This window comes from Saccostrea cucullata, unplaced genomic scaffold (genome assembly GCF_032062105.1).
Source record: "Saccostrea cucullata isolate Sc308-1 unplaced genomic scaffold, CSIRO_AGI_Scuc_v1 ctg743, whole genome shotgun sequence".
NCBI classification, from domain to species: Eukaryota; Metazoa; Mollusca; class Bivalvia; order Ostreida; family Ostreidae; genus Saccostrea; species Saccostrea cuccullata.
Window position 1 is genome coordinate 48,321 of NW_026918596.1, and position 23,556 is coordinate 71,876.

Below are 23,556 nucleotides of genomic sequence, written 5' to 3' on the forward strand. Positions count from 1 at the left end.
TTTTCCAGAACCATCGTTTCATTTAAAGTCAAAGAATTCACACTGTTTATTTTTTCCTCCAAAATCTGATAATCTTGTAGAAAAGAAGTACATGTAAAATTCAATTTGTCCAAGGTTAATGTAAGAACGGTATTTTGTTTCTGTGAGTGGGTGAAAGTTGCATTCAAACGGTTTAATTGACTTTTCAGGAGACCATTTTCTTTCTTCAGATTAGCAAGTTCATTTTCTAAGGAAGTTACTCTCACCTGCTCTGTTTGATTAACTTTTAAAAGATTCAATGTTTGTATCTCTGTTTCGAAATATGTTTGTTGTTGCTGAAGTCGCTGATTTTCTAGCTTCACAGATGCCAGGTCTACAAGTACTGAATCCAGAACTGTTTCCAGATGAAGTAGTTTTTGTAGACCTCGAGATCGGAATTCCCTTTAGATGGAAATGTAGCATTCTCTTGCCTTTGTGACAATACACCCTCTGCATTAAAAACCATACAGAAAAACACAAAACAGGTGCTTATAGCCGAATGCATTTTAACTGAAGCAGTGAAGATAAATTATACTGAGTCCACATTTTAAAAACAAATTATCATAAACAAATAAAAATGATTGCTTGTTTGTCATACATAAATGTACTGGTTCGTTATCTATATACTTATGCTAATGATAAAGTTTATAATCTTTTAAATCCATATCCCCAAAGACATTATTGTTTTGGTTTTATCATGGGGCCTCGATTTTCTTTTCTTTTTTTTTTTTTTTTTAGAATGTTTAATTTGAGATTTATTAAAGAATAAATTTAATAGCTACCCAAGTTGTACTGTTTACCCTGAATGCGAACAGTTTACTTTTTTTCAATCGCGAAGTGATTTATAAAACAAGTGTTGACTGTTCCAATTTAGGTTTTGCTAGTATTTCTTTGGTAGCTTCGCAGAAATCGGATAGGAAAACCACAAATAGTTTTAATGAAAACGATGATTTATTTTTAAAGAAATTCATAGGCCATATATGCTACTTTCTGACTTTAGCTCTTTTATCTGAAAATTATTTCATGTATTACAATTTCACATCAGTGATCATGTGCATCAATCTACAAATAAATCATGAATTTATTAATAAACACATTGATCTTCGGGCTAATAAATCAGTTGAGGATTAATTATAACATGTTCATTTATATATTTTGTTCTTTTAAATGTTGACTGTGTTTTTCTGCAGTAATATGTTTTCTCATTGTATATTCTTTTGAAAATAATCACATAGTTCTATCAAGCTTTAGGCTCTTTCATTAGAATTTATTTTCATTTTCAGCCTGATGGTTCCATTACACCCTATTTGGACTCTCTGATAGACAACTCCGGAATTTCAAACATTTTTTCAACACAGCTTTGTGGAGTGAAGTTTGAGCAAAAAATTGACCAAGATGTTGAATTGGGAGGAACCATTGTAAGTAAACACTGCAGCGTTTTATTGAAAAGTATAAATTATATCATAAATACTGTGGAATCATCGTTGTTCATTGGGGAGCAATGTTCATGGATTTCTTCGATTCCCCTTATCCAAGAATTTAAATTCCCATCATTCCGCATATACATGTACAAGTAACCCATGAAATAATGCCTTCATGAATCAGCATAATTTTTCTTCCCCACCAAAACTGACCCCCCCCCCCACAAATTAAAAATAATTCCTCAGTAGTGGTCTACAGCGTATAAGAAAAGTTTCTTCCTTTGATGATTACTGTATGTGCTCACAACCTAGTATATATCCATGTAAAGTATTCAAGTGCTTTTATTGTGAAGTGATTATTTTTATTTTGCAGACCTTTGGAGGAGTGGATCCAACCCTTCACAGTGGCCCATTATAATACACAAACATACACAAACAGTGGTACTACGAGGTGGTCATGGTGGACGTAGAAGTAGATGGAGACAGCATCAATCTAGATTGTAAAGAGGTAACTTAATCTTGTAATAAAAAAAATACTGGGCTTTTTTACCCTTTATGCTAAGATAATGTAAGTTCCTTTTCCTTGTTGTATAGTACATAGATTACATATACTCATGACTGCATTATTTACATGTAGCTTTCAGGTAAAAAAAAAGGCGGCCCCTAAACTTTATATTTCAGGATACCAGGATATAATGCAGATATCATTAGTTACACAGTCAGTTAGTGATTTAATACGGTTTCATACAGGGTGTAAAATGGAAATCCGTATTGGGTAAGGCGAAGCCGTGTCCCAATACGAATCCGTATTAGGTCACTAACTGACTGTGTTACGAATTTAACACGCTGAAGACCTTTTTCAATGTAAAAAAAATATTTGTGCATTCTAGGAAAATACTAAGTTTTAATCCAATAACAATCAACATAAAATATTGTTACAGTAACAAGAAATTTAACTAAACTACCTACGTAAACCGTTTGTTAGCCGCCATTTTTATTTACAAAAGCAACGCTTCGAACCTAATGACGTGGGTGACTTTCATATTACTCCTTGACAGCGACGTGATATGGAAAATTTCAGGGCGTCATGTGATCAGCCTTTATCCAATCAGCAATCTTCAAATTTGTCTGAAGCGGGATAAATGTATATATTAAATATACATGTTGGATTGAATTCCCTTAAATAAGAATAAAGTAAAAATGTTGATTTTTGGAGAAAAAAAATCAGTGAGTACAAAATTGTTCTTGTATGATTTCAGTACAATTTTCCCAAAACCATTGTAGACAGTGGAACCACAGGTCTAAGGTTACCTATGAAGGTGTATGCAACAGTGATCAACCACATCAAAAACTGTGTCCAGGTATATTGTAAAAGTAGGCGCACTACTAATTTTAGGGCCTTTTGCACAAGTGCCTCCAAATGCTAAAATTTATTGTGCACTAACAGATTTCTAAATATGAAACTTATATGCATTCAAGGCAATCACTTGTACATGTAAACAGGGATGCATGATTATGCAATGTCGTAGGGAAGCTGTATTTTAAGATTTCTGATGACATTTTGTTCGTCGTGTGCCCGTCTGTCTGTAGGATCGATTGAGAAAGTTCTACTTATTCATGAACTAATGAAATCATTGTTAGTTGTTATCCGGTATGTATCATTAGCACCTTTGAAGTTTGCTTCTCACGGTGTGTGTCAATCATCTAATGACATCTATCGCCTCGTTTTGAACAATGATTTCAAGCATGACAATTGATCTTGAAGACAATGCCTGATTATGATTACCAGTTATCCAAGTAACTTATTTATTTAGAAAAAGTCTAAAAATCAACATTGTGCCATGTCCATGTGCTTGCAACATCATGGAAAAGTAAACAAATGTTTATCTGTGTTCAGTTATTTGACCAGTTCCGAATTAGAAACGGAATCGGTGGTGCTATAAATATTCGAGGCATTGTTTCAAAATTTTAATTTTTTGTCAAGGTAGTTCAATGACTTGTCAAATTAAATATTGTTTCATAAAAGTTCAGCCTTCCCCCCCAAAAAATTATTTTGCAAGTTAACATAGGTGTCCATTTTACCAGTTGCGAATAAGTCAACGAGTTCCAAATACCCTAGCGGTACCCATTCAATTTAACCCTAAATTAACGAATATACTTCCCACACATTATCCATTGGCATGCCTAAGAAAAGTTAAATTAATTGCTTACCAGTAAGTTATTTGTATTTCCAAGGATAAAAAAAAACTAGGGGTACTGTGAACACTGAGCTCGCTTAATGATACCTCACGCCTTCTATATGAGTATTATGAAAAAGTTTATGTTTTGCTCTGGGAGATCCGAAATAAGTGTCAGATCAAAAAGTAAAATAAGAGGTCACATGTACAATGGCACAACGTTATAAAGAATCTATTATAGTATCATTAAATTATATTCAGTTTAATGGAGGAATTGCGGATAAGAGATGGATATACCCTTCAATATTAGAAAGAATGGCAGTATCTATGTAATTTTAAGGAAGCCCAAATTATGTGCCAGATCAAAAAATAAAATAGAAGGTGTACTTTGGCACTATTTAACAAAGATTATGTGAAAGACTCATTAAATTCTGTGAAGCCTCATTAGATTTCATTCGGTGGTAAAAGAGGAGTTGTGCGGATAAGAAACGAGTATCCTAAAGCGTATCAGATGGACGGACGTACAGGCAGACAGACAGACGGACATACAGACGGATGGATGAACAAATATAGCATCACTATATACCCATCCCCCCAGCTTTTCAAGCGGGGGTATAATGTTTACAATGAAGAAAACGACGAGGAAGGAATTTATAATAGAGTTTAAAATGGGTATCCGGAACTAGTAAAATGAAAACCCAAAAATATTCTGATATCTTTCAGTGTTCTAAATATTTATTTTAGACAATTCTTTAGTATTTGTTAGAGTACATATCAAAATTACTTTTAATACCTGTAATGTTGTTTTATGTGAAAAACTGGTGTCTCTACAGAGGTTTTTCTGCAGACTTACGCGTTGCTGTTATTCAGTGTTGCATTGTAAAAGTATGTCGACTCTTTCAAGTACAATAAGGAAACCGAACTGATGGCAAAAAGTCAAAACTTCGCATAATTCAAACACTCATAAATAAGCCTTCTTACCATAGGTATCAATTTATTTTTACACCTTTTAATGTAGCTCTTAGCTCTTAAATTTATAATTATTCGGAACTAGTCGAAATCCGGAACTGGCCAAACGACTGTATGTAAGTTGGATAGAGTAACGCTATTGTGTTTGAGTGACCAAAAAATCAAATATGTGCCAATGCATTCCCACTTTCATTTGTGCTAATATATGTATGCACCAAAGTTTCTTTTTTTCAAGTATTTAAATATCATGATGGGCAAAATTAAAAAGTGTAATCAAAATAACCTTAATTCAAATCATTTAATTTGTAACTACAGAAACAATAATACTAATGTAATCATATCAGTTATAATACTCTGTAATCATATCAGATCACAATGAAATATACGTTATTTGGCCATATCAAGTAATATTGCCAGCATCACATTTTATGCTTTCGAGTAAATGTTCATGTAGTATTTCATTAGTTTTCTGTAATTGTTTATTTGAGTTGAATTTTTTTCAAAATAAAGAGGTCAGTTAATCTTTTTCACAGTAGCAGGGAGTAGCAGGGAGCTTTCTAAACTTGAACGTAAAGACGATTGACGATTTTTTTTTGCTGACATCCTAAATCGATAAGACATTCAGTATAATAAAATAAATGGTGCCTGTTTTGGAGGGTAACAGTTGAAATTGACACCCCTCGGAAAAACATTGTCAACCTCCGCTGACGCGTCGGTTGACAATGGTTTTCCTTGGGGTGTCAGTTTCAACTGTTACCCTCCAAAACAGGCACCATTTATATATTGTGGTTTTAGTCTGATCCATTGATCATGACTACAGAAAATGTTGTCTCTGGATTTAATGAGTACAGATGACTTCCCTGTTGCACCTCTATCCAGACTCTGTCTCCCACCTGTAACTGGTGGACAACAAGGTTGGAGGCTGATTGGTTGACTATCATAGAAGATGATCCAATGAAACCCATGACTCCTGCCTTAACTGAACCATTAATCATTATTCTTGTCCAGAAGTATTCATCATTATATGCCACATTAGTACAGAATATGAGGTATAGTCCAGCTTTTGGGGCAGTAAACACTCCTGTTGTAGGGTTGTATCCTCCTCCCACCTGGTATATGACTGTTGGGAATTTAACTGTACCTGTATATGTATGTTGTCCACTTGTCTCTCCTAAGATTCCAGCTGTAAAAGCTACATTGGTTTGAACACCTGAAAAATACACAAAACTATTTAACTGTTTGTCCAGAAGAAAATTCATGATTATCACCATATCCAACTCCGGCTGTGAAAGCTACATTGGATTGAACACCTGAAAAAAATACAACAGAATAAAAAATGCAGTTCTATTCTTGATTTGATATTGAAATTACATAACAGAGAAAGATGTGTATAGTTTATGCAGTTATAGGTACATATACCTACAAAGTTAATGGCAGCTGTTGCAGATAAAAATAACATTTATTAATTGCATTGCAATTATTTTGCTTTGTTTTTTCTTAAGTTTATTTTTATAGTCATGCAAAAGTGTAAAATTTATCTTTTATCCAGAAACATGTAAATGTACACATTAATTATTTTATGGTGACATTAATGTTTAAAACGATTGAGAAATATCATTTTATGCACAGTGACTATAAAGTATAAAATGGCCTGTCCTCATGCAGGGCATAATTGTCCTGCTTTGAAGCAGGGTCCTGTAGCCTTTCAACTGGGCATTTAAAGAAAAAAGTGGCTAAATATGAATAAATTTATGACATAGTTACATTATGTTTGATGTTGAGCTAGATTGTAGACTTATTCCATATTTAGATCTAAGAATTCAAATTGCTTTTTTACCTTATTTTTTAGGAGGAAAAAAATCAGTCTTTTGAATGAGACGGTCCTTTTGATTAGCCTGGATTCAGTGGATATTATACCCTATGCTCACTTTAAAGTTTAAACTTTAATGCTATTCAAAGCAGAAACTTTATGTATTCATTTTTAAAACATAAATTCCTTATGAGAGTGCACATATGTGTGTCTTTTTTTTTTTTAACAGGCTATGTGATATTGCAATGTTCTTAAATTTCAAAAGTAATTGGAAAACTATAAAATATGGATGTGCTTTCCTTAACAAGAGGCCCGTGGGCCACATCGCTCACCTGAGCACTGTGGCTAGGAAAAAGCAGAATTGGTTTAAACTTGAAAAGCTTAAATCCAAAAGTAGTCCCAAGACCAATCATGGCTTTGCTATTCTTGAGAAAAAGATTTTTAAAGAATTTTCCTATACATTTCTATGTAAAACTTTGGTCGGCCATTTTGGCCCCGCCCTACCCCTGGGGCTCATGATTTGAACAAACTTGAATCTACACTACCTGAGGATGCTTCCATGTAAATATGATCAATTATGGCTTTGCTATTCTTGAGAAAAAGATTTTTAAAGAATTTTCCTATACATTTCTATGTAAAACTTTGGTCGGCCATTTTGGCCCCGCCCTACCCCAGGGGGTCATGATTTGAACAAACTTGAATCTACACTACCTGAGGATGATTCCACATGAGTTTCATCTTTATGGCCCAGCTGGTTCTGGAGAAGAAGATTTTTAAAGAATTTTCCTATACATTTCTATGTAAAACTTTGGTCGGCCATTTTGGCCCCGCCCTACCCCTGGGGCTCATGATTTGAACAAACTTGAATCTACACTACCTGAGGATGCTTCCATGTAAATATGATCAATTATGGATTTGCTATTCTTGAGAAAAAGGTTTTTAAAGAATTTTCCTATACATTTCTATGTAAAACTTTGGTCGGCGATTTTGACCTCGCCCTACCCTTGGGACTCATGATTTGAACAAACTTGAATCTACACTACCTGAGGATGCTTCCATATAAATATGATCAATTATGGCTTTGCTATTCTTGAGAAAAAGGTTTTTAAAGAATTTTCCTATACATTTCTATGTAAAACTTTGGTCGGCCATTTTGGCCCCGCCCTACCCTTGGGGCTCATGATTTGAACAAACTTGAATATACACTACCTGAGGATGCTTCCATATAAATATGATGAATTATGGCTTTGTTATTCTTGAGTAGAAGAATTTTAAAGAATTTTCCTATACATTTCTATGTAAACCTTTGGTTGGCCATTTTGGCCCCGCCCTACCCCTGGGGCTAATGATTTGAACAAACTTGAATCTACACTACCTGAGGATGCTTCCATATAAATATGATCAATTATGGCTTTGTTATTCTTGAGAAGAGGATTTTTAAAGAATTTTCCTATACATTTCTATGTAAAACTTTGGTCGGCCATTTTGGCCCCGCCCTACCCCTGGGGGTCATGATTTGAAGAAACTTGAATCAACACTACCTGAGGATGTTCCATATAAATATTATCAATTATGGCTTTGCTATTCTTGAGAAGAAGATTTTTAAAAAAATTTCCAATATATTTCTATGCAAAACTTTGGTCGGCCATTTTGGCCCCGCCCTACCCTTGGGGCTCATGATTTGAACAAATTTGAATCTACACTACCTGAGGATGCTTCCATATAAATATTATCAATTATGGCTTTGCTATTCTTGAGAAGAAGATTTTTAAAAAAATTTCCAATATAATTCTTTGTAAAACTTTGGTCGGCCATTTTGGCCCCGCCCTACCCCTGGGGCTCATGATTTGAAAAATTTGAATCTACACTACCTGAGGATGCTTCCATATAAATATTATCAATTATGGCTTTGCTATTCTTGAGAAGAAGATTTTTTAAAAAATTTCCAATATATTTCTATGTAAAACTTTGGTTGGCCATTTTGGCCCCGCCCTACCCCTGGGGCTCATGATTTGAACAAATTTGAATCTACACTACCTGAGGATGTTTCCCCATAAGTTTCATCTTTCCTGGCACAGTGGTTCTTGAGAAGAAGATTTTTAAAACACGCCACCAAATTTTCATTAATTCCCAATTATCTCCCCTTGAATGAGGGCGTGGCCCTTCATTTGAACAAACTTGAATCCCCTTTACCCAAGGATACTTTGTGGCAAGTTTGGTTAAAATTGGCCCAGCGGTTCTTGAGAAGAAGTCGAAAATGTGAAAAGTTTACGGACAGACGGATGCCGGACAAAATGTGATCAGAAAAGCTCACTTGAGCCTTTGGCTCAGGAGAGCTAAAAAATTAAAATTCTCTTACCCCTTCCCAAAATGATAAATTAAAACATGTTATCGATACGTTAGTAACAGTTTAACAGTTTTAGCATTACATGCTAAAAGTCTGTATATCCTTTTTTCAAAATATTCAAAAAAAAAAAAAACAAACAAAAAAACATACAAAAACTGGCTTCGCAAAAAGAAATATTGGATACGTGAATGATGGCAGTTTTTGATATCAGAATACATATGATGACTAACAAGAAAATCAATTGCATAATTTAAAATGCCATTTAAAATGAAGAACACATGTGTTTATTTTTCAGAATTTCATAGAGTCTAATAAGGCTATTAGTGAAACTTTCTTTTATAAGATTAGTTATAACTCCATTGAAACACCAGGCTTATAGCAAACACATTTATAATGAATAGACACTTACAGCAAAGTGATTTTCTTATCCCTTCGACTTAAGATACTATGTATATTGTAAACTTAATGGATATAATGAATTACGCTTATAACAAACCAAAGCATCTATCCCTGAAACTTTGTTTTAAGCATGTTTCATTGTATTTCTTCTTTTTGAGCAGAAGAGAAGAGAAGAAAGATTGAAGAGTATATATACGATTTTTAAGATGAATAATGGTATTATAAAGTTTGGTAATGTCGTTTTGCTGGGAATTTGTTAGCATTTGGATCTCACTCTTCATTTGGTTCTGCCGTGCTTCCAAACTAGAAAACTAGAAAGAGAAAACGATAATCCTGCTGTGTTATTGTGTACATCCAGAAGAAAAAGTGATAGATATCGGTCTTTTAATCCCAGGTCTGTGATTGTGGCCGATATGTTCTTAATGATTTTCTGTTCACTGTCTCTGACTGTCTGTTCTATTTCAAAGGTTAGGATGTTTTCTAGCCTTCTTATGTCTTCTGATGTGGTCAAATTTTGTTGTATTAACATTGAGGTAGAATTCAAAATCTTTATCTCTTCTTTCAAAATTATATTTTCATGAAGCAGAAATGTTGATGTTGAATTCAGATTATTAAGTTTTTCATTCAAGCAGATATCATACTGGGATGTAGTTAGTGACAAATTCAAGTTGTCTAGACTTTCTTTCAAGATTTTGTTTTCACTTTGTAAATCTAAAAGTGAGTCCTCAAGGATTTTCATCTTCACTTGGACTGTCTGATTCCATTGCTTCAGGTTCTGAATCTCTCCTTCTAAGAACTTTTGTTATTGTTCAAAACGCTGGTTTTTCAGAGCTTGTTGATTTTGGTCCATCAATATAGAATTTAATATGGTTTGATTCCATTGCTTCAGTGTCTGAATCTCTTCCTCTAATAACCTTTGTTGTTGTTCAAAATGCTGAATTGTAGAGCTTGTTGTTTTTGGTCCATCAATATAGAAACCAACACTTGTTCCAGATTTAGAAGTTGTTTGTACACATCAGAATCAGAATGTCCATTAGATGATGCAGAAGTACTTTTGGTTTGTCCATGGAACAACAAACTCTCTGCTTTCAAAATGTGCACAGAAGGACCAAAAAGGTGCCTCTAATCCAGTGCATTTTGGTGATTTATGGTAAAACGCAAACAGACAGGATATTATGGGTGGCGTGGCTTTATCATAAAACAAAATGTTATCATCTGATAAAAAAAAAATTAGCTAGATGATCACTGTTATCTTTAACCTGTATATTTAGATAACTGTTCGTTATTCATACCTGGCAAATAGCAATTAACGGTTTATTTTGAAAAAGGAAAAGCACCAATACCAAATTTATGTTCCTTGAAAAAAAAATCAGATTACATTTAAGACTGACCAAAAAGCCAAAAGCACAAGTAAGCATTTGATTCTGATCGAAAAACGACCATTGACTGATGTTGTCCTAAACTTTTTACACCCCCCCAATCTTTGGCATCACTGGGCTTTGGTACTTTCAATAAAACTAACATCTAAGAGTATCCTTACTATGTGAATAACATGGAATCCAAGTTTTACAATGAAACATGTAGAAAAAATCTTTAAAAATCCTCTTTTCAATGATTAGTCCTATTCATATGGAAGCATTCTCAGGTAGCGTAGATTCAATTTTGTTCAAGTCATCACCCCTGGGGGTAGGGCAGGGCCACTTTGTAAGTTCAAATTTAAGTTGATCTAGTTGATCTGCGCATACGTTTTAACGCAGCGTCGACTCAGGCACGTCACAGTACCCTGGACTGCCGTCACAATTGAATACAATAACGTCACAATTAAAATGACGTCAAATTGCTCTAAAATATTTCGCGGATTTTGCTCTATAGACAGCTTGTTGAAAGATGGCTCATTCTGGCTTTTTTATTACTTTTAAATTAATAACAATTTTGAAACATAATTTATTTTGAGGTATCAATTTCTTGGAAGAGATTCATTAATTTTATCTTGTTTTATTTCAATTTGTGAAATAGAAAAAAGTCCAACTGCAACCAAAAGTAAACTATTTTAGTCTTTCTTCTCGAACACTGTAGTGTTTATAATCACCATTTTTATTGAGCATAAAGAGAAAATTATGCCATCATGTAAGAATGATTTAATTTTTAGAAACTTATACAGTATTACAATCGTTTGTTGATGTTATGTAAAGTTAAAACTTATAAAATACTAGCTATAGTTGGATAAAATAAGTCCTATTTTTATGTTTTGATATGCCCCCTTTTCACTGCAATAAAGGCTACCTCCGATTTTCTTTTCATTTTTTAAAAGAGGGATGTGAATTGCATGATATATGAGAAAATTAAAACATTTCATCATTTATTCTTTTTAATATGTCAATTCCTTTGTTTATTGAGGAGTTTTAGTATGTAATTGTGTGTAAAAACACGAAAAATGGTCCATATCTTGAAAGTGCCCCCATTTGACTACAATAAAGGCAAGGTAACAAAATTTCATTCTAATTTTTCTTAGCATAATACATACAAATTTATTTCCAAGAATCAAAATTTTTTATCATTCCGTTTTCGTAATATCCAACTAGATTGGGCCTCGTTAAAGGGCAATAAAGTCACAGGTAGTCTAAGAAATATGCAAACATAGTTAGTGTAGATTCAAGTTTGTTCAAATCATACCCTCTCCCTTTTAAGGATTGGTTTGAACAACTATTAGGTTTGATTTCTGTTGTTTTTTTTCAATCAACATTGCTCAGGTGAGCGATGTGGCCCATGGGCCTCTTGTTTTGGTTTAGCCCCCCTTTCATTTTACTTCTGATGCCTATGTTAAGTTTGATCAAATGAAAGGTTGTGCCTAGGGATGTCAAAATTGTCAATAATTAATATTCGAATATTCGATAGTAGTATTCGAATATATTCGAATATTCGATAAAATAAATACATTTTGCATTATAATATGTATATATCTTCACTCTTTTGTCAAGCAATATACGTTTCTTGTCATTATTTTGGAATAAAATTTCATGTAGAGTTTTGTAAATGCACTTTAATTATATTCTTAAAATATTTTACAGAATATATGAAGAGTTTACATCCAAAATATAATTAAAAAAAATTTCCCCCCAAAATTCAAAAGTTTCTTATAATAAGCTCCAGATTAATTAATCGTCTTGCCAAAGTGTACACTGATACATGTAACCCTACAGATTTATACCACGCAGAACAATTATCTAATGGAGAAACATTAAAAGCAATTACCTTTAGCTAATTAATTTCCTGATAATGATTTTAAATGATGTATACATAAACAAGGGATCCATGTGTGTTACTTAAAAAATGTGTCCCTTCAACAATACAAACTAATTCTAAGTACTGGACACTGTTATACCTCTAATTAAATGATCAAATGAATAATTTATATTATTTTAATAAACACACTCTTCACCCCTTGAAGGTTATCCAAGAGGAGTGTCTTTTAATTTTGTATTAAATTAAATCTTATTGTTGGTAAACGATAAGAATTTAATTTAATTTCTGATAAGCTTCCGTTTTTGCCATTTTTTTTCTTTTTGATGCTTGTATACTTAAAATCCGAATATTCGAATCATAATTTTATATTCGAATATCAACTCATCGAATGAATATTCGAATATTCGAATATTCGTTGACATCCCTACTTGTGCCCCATTTAAAGGGGGATGAATATAAAAAAAGGGGTGGGTATCAAAGTATTTCAAAAGAACCACTGGTCTAGATAAGAACAAAATGAGTTTCCTGACACAGTCATTAGTGGGAATTCAAGTTTCTTAATTTAAGGCTTTCTAGAGTAGGGTGGAGCTGTTGACATAATATTATAATGGACATTGTTTCCTTTACCAAAATTGTTAAATCCATTGATTGAAATAAATGACAAGGGATTTTAGAAGCAATCTAAAGGATATTTTGTATTTCTTAAAAATACACAATGTACAGTGCATCTTTTAACTCTTTGTAAAAGAAAGTATATTGAGTTGTGATTTGATTACATGTATCAGGGTATTTGTTTATGTATTATAGAAATCTCCCAATGCTCCACCATTCAGTCTTGGTTTTTGGAATGGAGACATAGATTTATGCTACATAGATGGAGCCATTCCTTACAACATATTTCCATTTGTAGCCTTAGATTGAGTTACAATCATAGCGACTTCTAAACATCTTATGAAAATCATGGCACCATTCTGATTATACTGCATATAACGAAATATCTTTAACTGATAAATATTGATAATAAAATAAATATTCAGTATCATCCTAATATCAGAGGTATAAGTACGATATACTGTCAAGTGAGTGTTCCTTCATAGATCATTAGTTTTCTGTAATAATTGATTTGAGTAAGATTATTCTTCTCTGCATGGAATAAGTGTGAAAAATTTGTTCAAATTCATATAACAATGAAATTCATCAATAACAAGGTAGTATTAATCTGATCCATTGATCATGATGACAGAAAAGGTTGTTTCTGGATAATGTGAGTACAGATGATTACCAGTGTCTACTTGAGTCCAGACTCTGTCCCCCACCTGTAACTGGTGGACAACAAGATTGGAGGCTGACTGGTGGATATACGTAGTAGATCCTAAAACATAAGCCATGATTCCTGCCTTTATTGAACCATTAATCATTATTTTTGTCCAGAAAGTTTCATGAGGTGCTGCCACATTAGTACAGAATATGAGGTAGAGTCCAGCCTTTGGGGTGGTAAACACTCCTGTTGTAGGGTTGTATCCTCCTCCTACTTGGTATATGACTTTTGGGAATTTAACTGTACCTGTATAAGGATGATGACCATCTTCTCGTACAATTCCAGCTGTAAATGCTACATTGGATTGAACACCTAAAAAGTACACAAGACAGTAATTTGCAATTCTATTCAAGTCATATTGATTTGGTATTTAAATTATATGTAACAGGAAAAGCAATGTGTATAACTGATGCAATCTGCCACCTTATAAATATATAGTGAAGTCATGCAAAAATATATCATTTAGTTTGCTAAATTCAGACCAACTAATCAAACATGCATGATTTAGATTGAAATCATGTTAAGAATAATGTGTAATTGCTTTCACCAGTACACTTTCAGTTCGACTCTACATGATGAATTATATTCAACAGGTCAATCCAAAACAAAACAAGGTTAACACAGTCATAAAAATGGAAAGGAGAAGTTTCTTTTGAACTTGATTTTGTAAAATTAAATATGAGCATATGTTTGTCAGCTTGTTATCTGTTAATATGAAATGTATTATTTTATTCAAAATACAACTACAGATTTCTTAAGAACAGCAGAAAAAAACATACCTATATAGCAGATTATGCATTGAGAAGATGAAAAAAGTCTGATCCTAGAAAACCTTATGCCTTTGATATTCAGGCATGTAGCATCGTTTTTGAAAATTGGGGGGCCCACCAGAGTAAATTTTTAATTTCTTTTACTAACCTGAAAAAGTTGACAAGCCAAAAAAAAATTGCCCAAACTCGAAAATCCTATTTCTTGTGTGTGTGTGTGTGTGTGGGGGGGGGGGGGGGGGGGGGGGTAGTGGCCAACTTTTTCTAGGCGAAGTTACCTTCAATTCCAATTTTTTTTCTTACAATTCTTTGAAATCATTATACTATGGAAAAAAGTGGGGGGGGGGGGGGCAACCATACCTTCAATGAACATTTTCTATAGTAAAAGTAATATTGGGGAAAAAAGTGGGAGGGGGCCGCCCCCCCTGCCCCCCCCCCCCACTCCTGTTGCTACGTCCCTGATATTTATTTGTTTTTCCTAGAAAAGAGCTTTTTTTAAAGTACATATGCGTAGCAAGAACACAAAGTTAAGTATTGAAGATTTATATTAAGGAAAGAAATAAAAATACATTTAATAGAATTTTAATTGTAGGCCTGTCGCCGGCGTGGCGCAGTGGTTAGAGCGTCTGCTCTAGAATTAAGCGAATTAAGGAGTCAATCCTTACGTCGTGGGTTCAAATCCCACTGTGGGACGTGGAGACTGGTCCTTCGGATGAGACCGTATAAACCGATGCCCCATGTCGCAGTAGGTGATGGCACGAAAAAGATCCCTCACTGCTCAAAGGCCCTAAGTGCCGAGCATAGGACAAAATTTTTAGCCCTCCACCGGCAAGTGGTGGCGACTCCATATGAGTGAAAAATTCTTGAGAGGGACGTTAAACAACATACAATCAATCAATCAATAATTGTAGGACTTTATTTTTTCAGGACTCTTTAGTTCAATCATTCTTTGATTATCTATCATTTATATAGTTGTTTGATTTTATGTGTATATATATTGATTAAGTCTTGTTTTTAGTTTACTTGTCGAAGAATAGAAGAGCTTATGCTATTGTAAAATGTCCTATGTCCGTCTGTCTGTAAACAATTTTTCAAAATTTACTTTCATACAGTTTTTGTCTGATTTCAATATAACTTGGCATACAGTTAGACTACAATAAGATATATATTTCTGTGTCACATTTTTTGAGATTTCGATAAACTATGTTGCCATAGTTATAAAAAAAAAATAAAAATAGACTTTAAAATATATTTTGAAAATGCTACTCCTCCTACAGCTCTGTCTGTTTTCAATATAACTTGGCACACGAGTAGACTACACTAAGATACATATTTCTATTTAATAAATATAAGATCTCCTATAATTTTTAGTTGGATATTGTTTGTGGGTTTTTTACAACAGCTCTAAACGTTTGCAAAACTATAAAATTCTGTTTACTCCCCTTTGATACCATAAAATATGAGGTGTTATGAGGGTAAAATTAAAACATGGGAACAGGAAGGTTTAAAGAAACTTTACTGCCTAAAGTATATGTCAGATGTATGGTAAACTCACCCCACAACCCTCAATCCCAAAAATGAAAATGTTTTATTATATGATTTCAATGTTCTTAGTTCTAATATTCTTAGTCCTTTATGTGTTAATGGTTGAGACAAACGTCGTAGAAGACATACAACTAGTGTGTTTTGTCCACCTCCCGGTGACCTTTCAGGTGAACATAAGGCTTTTAAACAAGAGGCCCACGGGCCACATCGCTCACCTGAGTTCTGTGGCTAGCATAAAAGCAGAAATTAGTTTATTATTGAAAAGCTTAAATCCAAAAGTAGTCCCAACCATTCCTTAAAGGAGAGATAGTATGATTTGCACAAACTTGAATCTACACTACCTGAGGATGCTTCCATATAAATATGACCAATCATGGCTTTGTTATTCTTGAGAAGAAGATTTTAAAAGAATTCTCCTATATATTTCTATGTAAAACTTTGGTCGGCCATTGTGGCCCCACCCTACCTCGGGGGGTCATGATTTAAATAAAATTGAATCTACACTACCTGAGGATGCTTCCATATAAATATGATCAATCATGGCTATGTTATTCTTGAGAAGGAGATTTTTAAAGAATTTTCCAATAATATATTTCAATGTAAAAGTTTAGTTGGCCATTGTGGCCCCGCACTACCCCCGGGGGTCTTAATTTGAACAAACTTGAATCTACACTACCTGAGGATGCTTCCATATAAATATGATCAATCATGGCTTTGTTATTCTTGAGAAGAAGATTTTTAAAGAATTATCCTATATATTTCTATGTAAAACTTTGGTTGGCCATTGTGGCCCCGCCCAACCCCTGGGTGTCATAATTTGAACACACTTGAATCTACACTACCTGAGGATGCTTCCATATAAATATGATCAATTATGGCTTCGTATTCTTGAGAAGAAGATTTTTAAAGAATTTTCCAATATATTTCAATGTAAAAGTTTGGTAGGCCATTGTGGCCCCGCCAACCCCTGGGGGTCATGATTTGCACAAACATGAATCTACACTACCTGAGGATGCTTCCATATAAATATGATCAATCATGGCTTTGTTATTCTTGAGAAGAAGATTTTTAAAGAATTTTCTCATATATTTCTATGTACAACTTTGGTCGGCCATTGTGGCCCCACCCAACCCCCGGGGGTCATGATTTGAACAAATTTGAATCTACATTACCTGAGATTGATTACATATGAGTTTCATCTTTCCTGGCTCAGTGGTTCTTGAGAAGAAGATTTTTTAAAAATGCCGTTATATTTTCACTAATTCATAATTATCTCCCCTTGGAAGAGAGCGTGGCCCTTCATTTGAACAAATTTGATTCCCCTTTACTCAAGGATATTTTGTGCCAAGTTTGGTTGAAATTGGCCCAGTGGTTCTTTAGAAGAAGATGAAAATGTGAAAAGTTTACAGACAGACGGACAGACGGACAAACAGACGGACGCCGGACAAAATGTGATCAGAAAAGCTCACTTGAGCTTTCAGCTCAGGTGAGCTAAAAACCAAACTAAAACAGATCGGGAAATCACTTGCGCACAACTTCCACTCAGGTGAACATAATAGAAATGGAGGGGGTGCACTCTCCTGTTGTACTTTTTCTGAATGTAAAATATTATGAAATTCACTTTAGAATGAAAACATTCAATGCAAACCTGGTTATTATATAAAGTAAATTAAATATGGTTTTTTCAGAATTTCAAAAGTCTCTTTAAAAATAACAAATTTTACTCTTAAGTTTTTAAAGTTTTTGTTCTTTTTTTAACAGAAAGAAAACATAAAAATATACGTACGATTCTTAAGATGGATAATTGTATCATTAAGTTTGGTAATCTCATTTTGCTGTAAATTTGTTAGCGTTTGGATTTCACTCTTTATCTGTTTCTGCTGCGCATCCAAATTAGAAAGAGAAGATGATAATCCTGCTGTATTATTGTGAACATCCAACAGAGAAAGTGATAAATGTTGCAATGTCATATTCTGCTGCACTTCGTTTGTCTTTCGTTGTTGCTTGAGTTTGGAAAGAGTGTTGTCAAGGATTGTCATGTTGCTGTGTACATCCAACAAAGAAAGTGATAGATATCGGTCTCGTAGTTCCAGGCCTGTGACTGTGGCAGATATGTTCTTCATAATATTTTCTTCACTGTTTCTGACTGTCTGCTCTATTTCAAAGGTTAAGATGTTTTCCAGTCTTTGGAGATCTTTTGATGTTGTCAAATTTTGTTTTGATGACATAGTCAAAGAATTCAAGTTGTCTAGTCTTTCTTTCAAGATTTTGTTTTCACTTTGTACACCTATAAGAGAATTCTCTAGGTTATTTATTTTCATTTGGGCTGTCCGATTCCATTGCTTCAACATCTGTATCTCTCCATTTACTAATATTTGCTGTTGTTCAAATTGCTGAATTTGTAGAGCTTGTTGTTTCTGCTCCTGCATTAATGAAATTAAAACTGTCTGTAGATTTAGAAGTTGTTTGTATAGATCAGTATCGGAATTTCCATCAGATGTGGAAATACCATTGGTTTGTCCATGGAACAACAAACTCTCAGCTTTCAAAAATGTGCACAGAAGTATCATAAAGGTGCTTATAATCCAGTGCATCTTTGGGATATGTGTTAAAACACAAACAGACAGGATAATAAGGTGACGTGGCTTTATCATGATACAAAATGTTACCTGATAAAAAAGAAATCAGCTAGATAATTAGAGTGTTATCTTTAACCTGTATATCTAAATAACTGGTCGTTATTCATGCATTGCATTGCAAATAGCAATTGTTTATTTTGAAAAAGAAAATGCACCAATACCAAAATAATTTTCCTTGAAAAAATTATGATTACATTTAAGACTAACCCAGGCCAAATTAAGGCAAAATTGAGCATTTCTGATCGAAAATTGCCCATTGACTGATGTTGTCATAAGCTTTTTACAATTTTCTACCCATCCTCGGAACCACTGGGCTAAAAGCTTAGAGTATCCTTAGGTGAATTCCATTCAAGCATAGCTGTCAGAACCAGAATTCCTACCCCTACCTCCCCGTTATTTTTTGCGAAGATAGACATAATGTGGGCATTGGAATTGAGGCTTACATTTTTTGCTGGTTTAGCCCCCTTTCAATTTACTTCCGATGCCTATGTTAAGTTTGATTAAATGAAAGACTGGGCTCCATTTAAATGGGGAAAATAAATATGAAATAGGATGAGTATCTTACAAATTTCCCAGGATCCACTAGTCAGGGCAAGAAAACAAATGAAAGTTTCCTGACACAGTCATAAATGGGAATTCAAGATTCAGTGAAAAGAAATTTTAAGCAACATTGCACAGACTATATGAGAAATCAGTTACTAAATTATCCTACGTATTTTTCTTTCTTTTATTCATTTATTTAAAATGTTCTTTTGTCCATTTTCAGCAATACATTAAATCTGTTGGGGAAAAAAATGACAACAACCCAGATGAAATATGTTTTAAACTTGGTTTTGCAAACTCCACATCAGGTATGAATTGGCATTAAAAAATACAAATACTAAGATATTGGGAAGGATTTATTTTCTATACACGATTGAATTCAGCTATTTTATCAAATCCTATAGCAAGAGGATGACATTTGCGTAAAAATCCTTTCTTAAAACTGTACAGAAACAGCCTTTTATTTGTCAATGAAGAGTAAATGTTATATCACAATTGATCACTATTTGATGAAATACTGTGGAATCATCATTGTTCATGGGGGACCAATGTTCGTGGCTTTCGTGGGTAACCCTGACCCACGAATGTACATCCCCACGAACGTATATACAAACATTTGGTTTGTCATTTGTTAAAAGTTATTTACATCGTAAAATAATTGTTACCCTTGTGTCCGAGTGATCTCGCATAAGGACGACAATCTGCATGTTGTTAATTATTGACACGAAACCAAAGTTAAAAAAAAATATTAAGTATTAAAGAGTTTAAGACATCATGAACTACACACAATATTAAAGTAATAAAATTATAAATACAACTGTAAAAAAAATTTAAGTAGTGTTTACATTATAGTCCAACACGCTCAAATGCCCCTTCGATGAGGTCAATTTTTAGTGCGATTTTGGAGTGGGTGCTAATTAGCCAATTAGCATGATTTGGTTTCAGGGTAAACGTTTTTAAGTCAATTTTGGCATTGTTTTCGTAGTTCTCATGTTACAGGGTGAAATATAATTAATTAATTAATGTTACTAATTATCATTCCTATCATTCGGCTGTAATTTGTCGGTGCAAGCCGCCGGTACATTTTTTGTTTTCACAAGAGGGATAACTTAAATAATAATTATTGGCGGGGTTATCCTTCTTTGTTTCAATGTTGGAGGGAAAAAAATCGAAATTGGAACTTGATACCAAAGAAATTACGTCCACACGAACCAGGAAATTTTTGGCTACCCACGAACATTGACCCCCACGAATAAAAATGATTCCACAGTACATAAAAACCATGGCTCTTGGATAAACCACAGAGGACTCTCTCTCTAGAATTCATTGAACAAAAAAGAAAAATTGTGTAAAATGACCATTAATACCCGATATATAGCCTCTTGCTGGAAAAAAACTAAATTTTGTTTTTGATAAGATGCAAAAATGTCTTTAATAAAACAGGCACAGTGATTAGAGCAGTGATAATGGAGGGCTTTTATGTCAGAACAACAGAATTGGGTTTTCTGACACAACATGTCCTGCAGTGGCCCAGATGTATAACAAGTCACATGTGTCTGGTCCTCACAAATTTTCAGGTCTGTATGCAAGACTTCATCTCTGATTTACAGAGATTTACTGAGTTAAAGAGCGTACTTGTAAATTAAAGTGTTTTTCCGTAAAAAATTTGTGAAAATATATACCTGAGTTATATGCTATCTTCTGTTTCTCAGTCTTTTGTAAAAAGGTTCTTATATCTATGATAAGTTTAGTTGAGCTTCCTGATCATGAGCACCTTTATAAAATCCACCCTCTTGTCGATCCTCTAGCAGGGTTTGCTGTGACAATGGTGGACAATGTTTACGCTACCTTAACCAGAGTGCAATGTTTTACATAGAATACTAGTTTTACATAAGATCATTATTTCTGTGTATAAATATGGCTATTTTTATTCCAAGTTCGGTTGAAAACTGTGCCTATGCCAAACCAGAGAAATCCAACCAAACCCTGGTCATTGTGGCGTACGTATCAACAGGAATCTATGAAGCCTGTTTTTCTCTATTCAGTATCAATGGCGGACATCAAAGTGTTACAAGAAAATAAAGAGACAGGATTCTGATGGAGACTCCAGTGACTTAATTGACGAACCAAACTTTATGCAGGATTCTTAATTAGATGATTTTTGACGTAGTGTCTTCTAGTGATTGGGTTTAAAATTGTCTGTGTTTAACTAGAAGTTAAAACATTTTTGTGACGTCATCTTTTGTTAAACCTGGTTCAATAAATTTGTTATTGTCCTGCACCCCGTCCAATAAGTTACCTGTAGGTGTCCAATAAGATTCAACTTATTGGACAGGTACAAGTAACGTTAAAATGAGAACAAAGGGCGAGGCAAATAAGTAAACAACACTTAATAGGCAATGACAAATAAAAAAAATTAATATGAACAATGTAGGAAATTAGTAGCGTTAAATGTTAATATTTCACAAAAAATCCTATTGAAAATGGCACAAATAATCCAGTGAGTTGAATGTCTCAGATTCATTATTGTAGACGCATCCGTGGCTCCGATAATGAATTTCGTAAATTCAACGTTCATTGCTATATACTGGAGTAATAGATTCATTTCACAATGATTGATCCATGGAACATATGAGAATCCAATGGACACAAACAGGTCGAGGAAACTATTTTCTGTGACGTCGGAATAAATTTACATGTTAATTGGGGAACCAACGTGACTGACAAATCGACCAATCAGCTCAATGAGTTGCATTATGGGCTACTACAAAAATACCACAAGTGTACGAAAAAGCCAATATTTTAAATCACTCTCGGAAAAACGTGATGCATTTTCCGAAGCATTTCCGAAAATGTGCAACTTAAGTGGTTTTTTGTGTTTTTTCTTTGTTTATAAAATGATACTTTTAATTTCTAGTAACAAATAATTGAGCAACAACTAACTTAACCAATTACATGGCAAATTAAGGAATATCGAGTTAAACAACTCGAATCTTAATTATTTACCTGTGAAGACTTTGTGAGTGGTATTTTAAATTACAATTTAACAAGGAAAACTGACTTTGTTTGTTTATGTGAGCATGGAGAATCTTAATTAGTACCTAATCTTTGTATTTTTCATAAACACATTTCAAAAAAATGTTAGCTGACTTTCCTGCAGTCATTTGAAATCGCGTCCTTAATTTCCCTGACCCACGTGTTAGTAGTAAAAATAAACATGTAGTAGACCATCATGCTTTTCAGCTCATTCACTGGATTGGACTTTTGTTTGCTGTGAGCACCTCTGTGCGCAATCGCAACAATATCCATATAAGGTAGTTTCCTCGACCTGACAAAGGATAAACGAGAAGCATGCGTTTTCACTTCTTACACACAACCTTGGGCCTTTTGTTTATAGAAATATCCATTTTTCCGCATTTAGCACAAAATTTAAATCACAAAATTCCAACGGAATCTGTAATTTCGTTCGGTGATTTATGACCATTTGTCCACTTTGTCCCGCGTCGTTTGAGTGAGTGTCTATCGTTCTTTTAAGGAGTGGCTGGAGTGAAATCCTTTCGAGTTCAAAACCTGCACACAAAAGACACCCCTACTAATGTGTTCGGAACCTTTTATTTATCGGTGTTCTGCAAATTATAAGCACCGATGAGTTCAGAGTAGCTCTGGCAGTGGCTCTGGCGAGAGTTAGCGAGACTTCAGCGAGATAGGGTAAATTATTCACGGAAATGTGCCTAGGAAGTGACTAGCACGTGGAGACATGGTAAACAGAAAAGTTATGTTGCGTTTCAGTTTTAACCACCCTAGAATCAGCTGACAATGTCTGTAGAAATATACTTCAGTCAATCGATCTCTCTTACATTCATTCAAACTTAAAGAAGTATTCTCTATAATACAATTTTCTGCACTCATGAATTAAAATTTATTTTTGGAAAAATATTTTTGCATGGGAACCGGGACTATATTTTTTGGAGTCAGATTAGCAAATCAGGCACCAGCATTATTTCAACTGACCAATCAGCTGAATGAGTATTGCATTGTGGGTTACTACGAATACTACAGGAATTTTACGCTTGAAAAAAAGGAAAATCTTATTGTAAATAAAAAAGCATTTTAAAAATAGTATGTTCATGCTCATAATGACAAATAATTCATTTGTTAAATAAACGGTGGAAATCTAGGTCTCTGAAAGTCATACTGCAAAAGCGATTTGCGTCTGTATTAATTCCTTTGTTGTACTATCGGTGAATACAATTGCCAGGTGGATTCCCTGGCCAAACACGTGATCACGAACGTAAACAAAGTTTTGTCCATTTAAATGTATGAGATGCTGCTCGTTTTCATTACCCTTGAAGCGCTGGTG

The 23,556-nt window shown here is 34.0% G+C and overlaps 1 pseudogene; it reads left to right on the top strand.

The window, feature by feature from the left end:
• The first annotated feature begins 301 nt into the window (after positions 1–301).
• Positions 302–23,556, top strand: part of LOC134268344 (beta-secretase 1-like) — a 40,591-nt pseudogene continuing 17,336 nt past the window's right edge.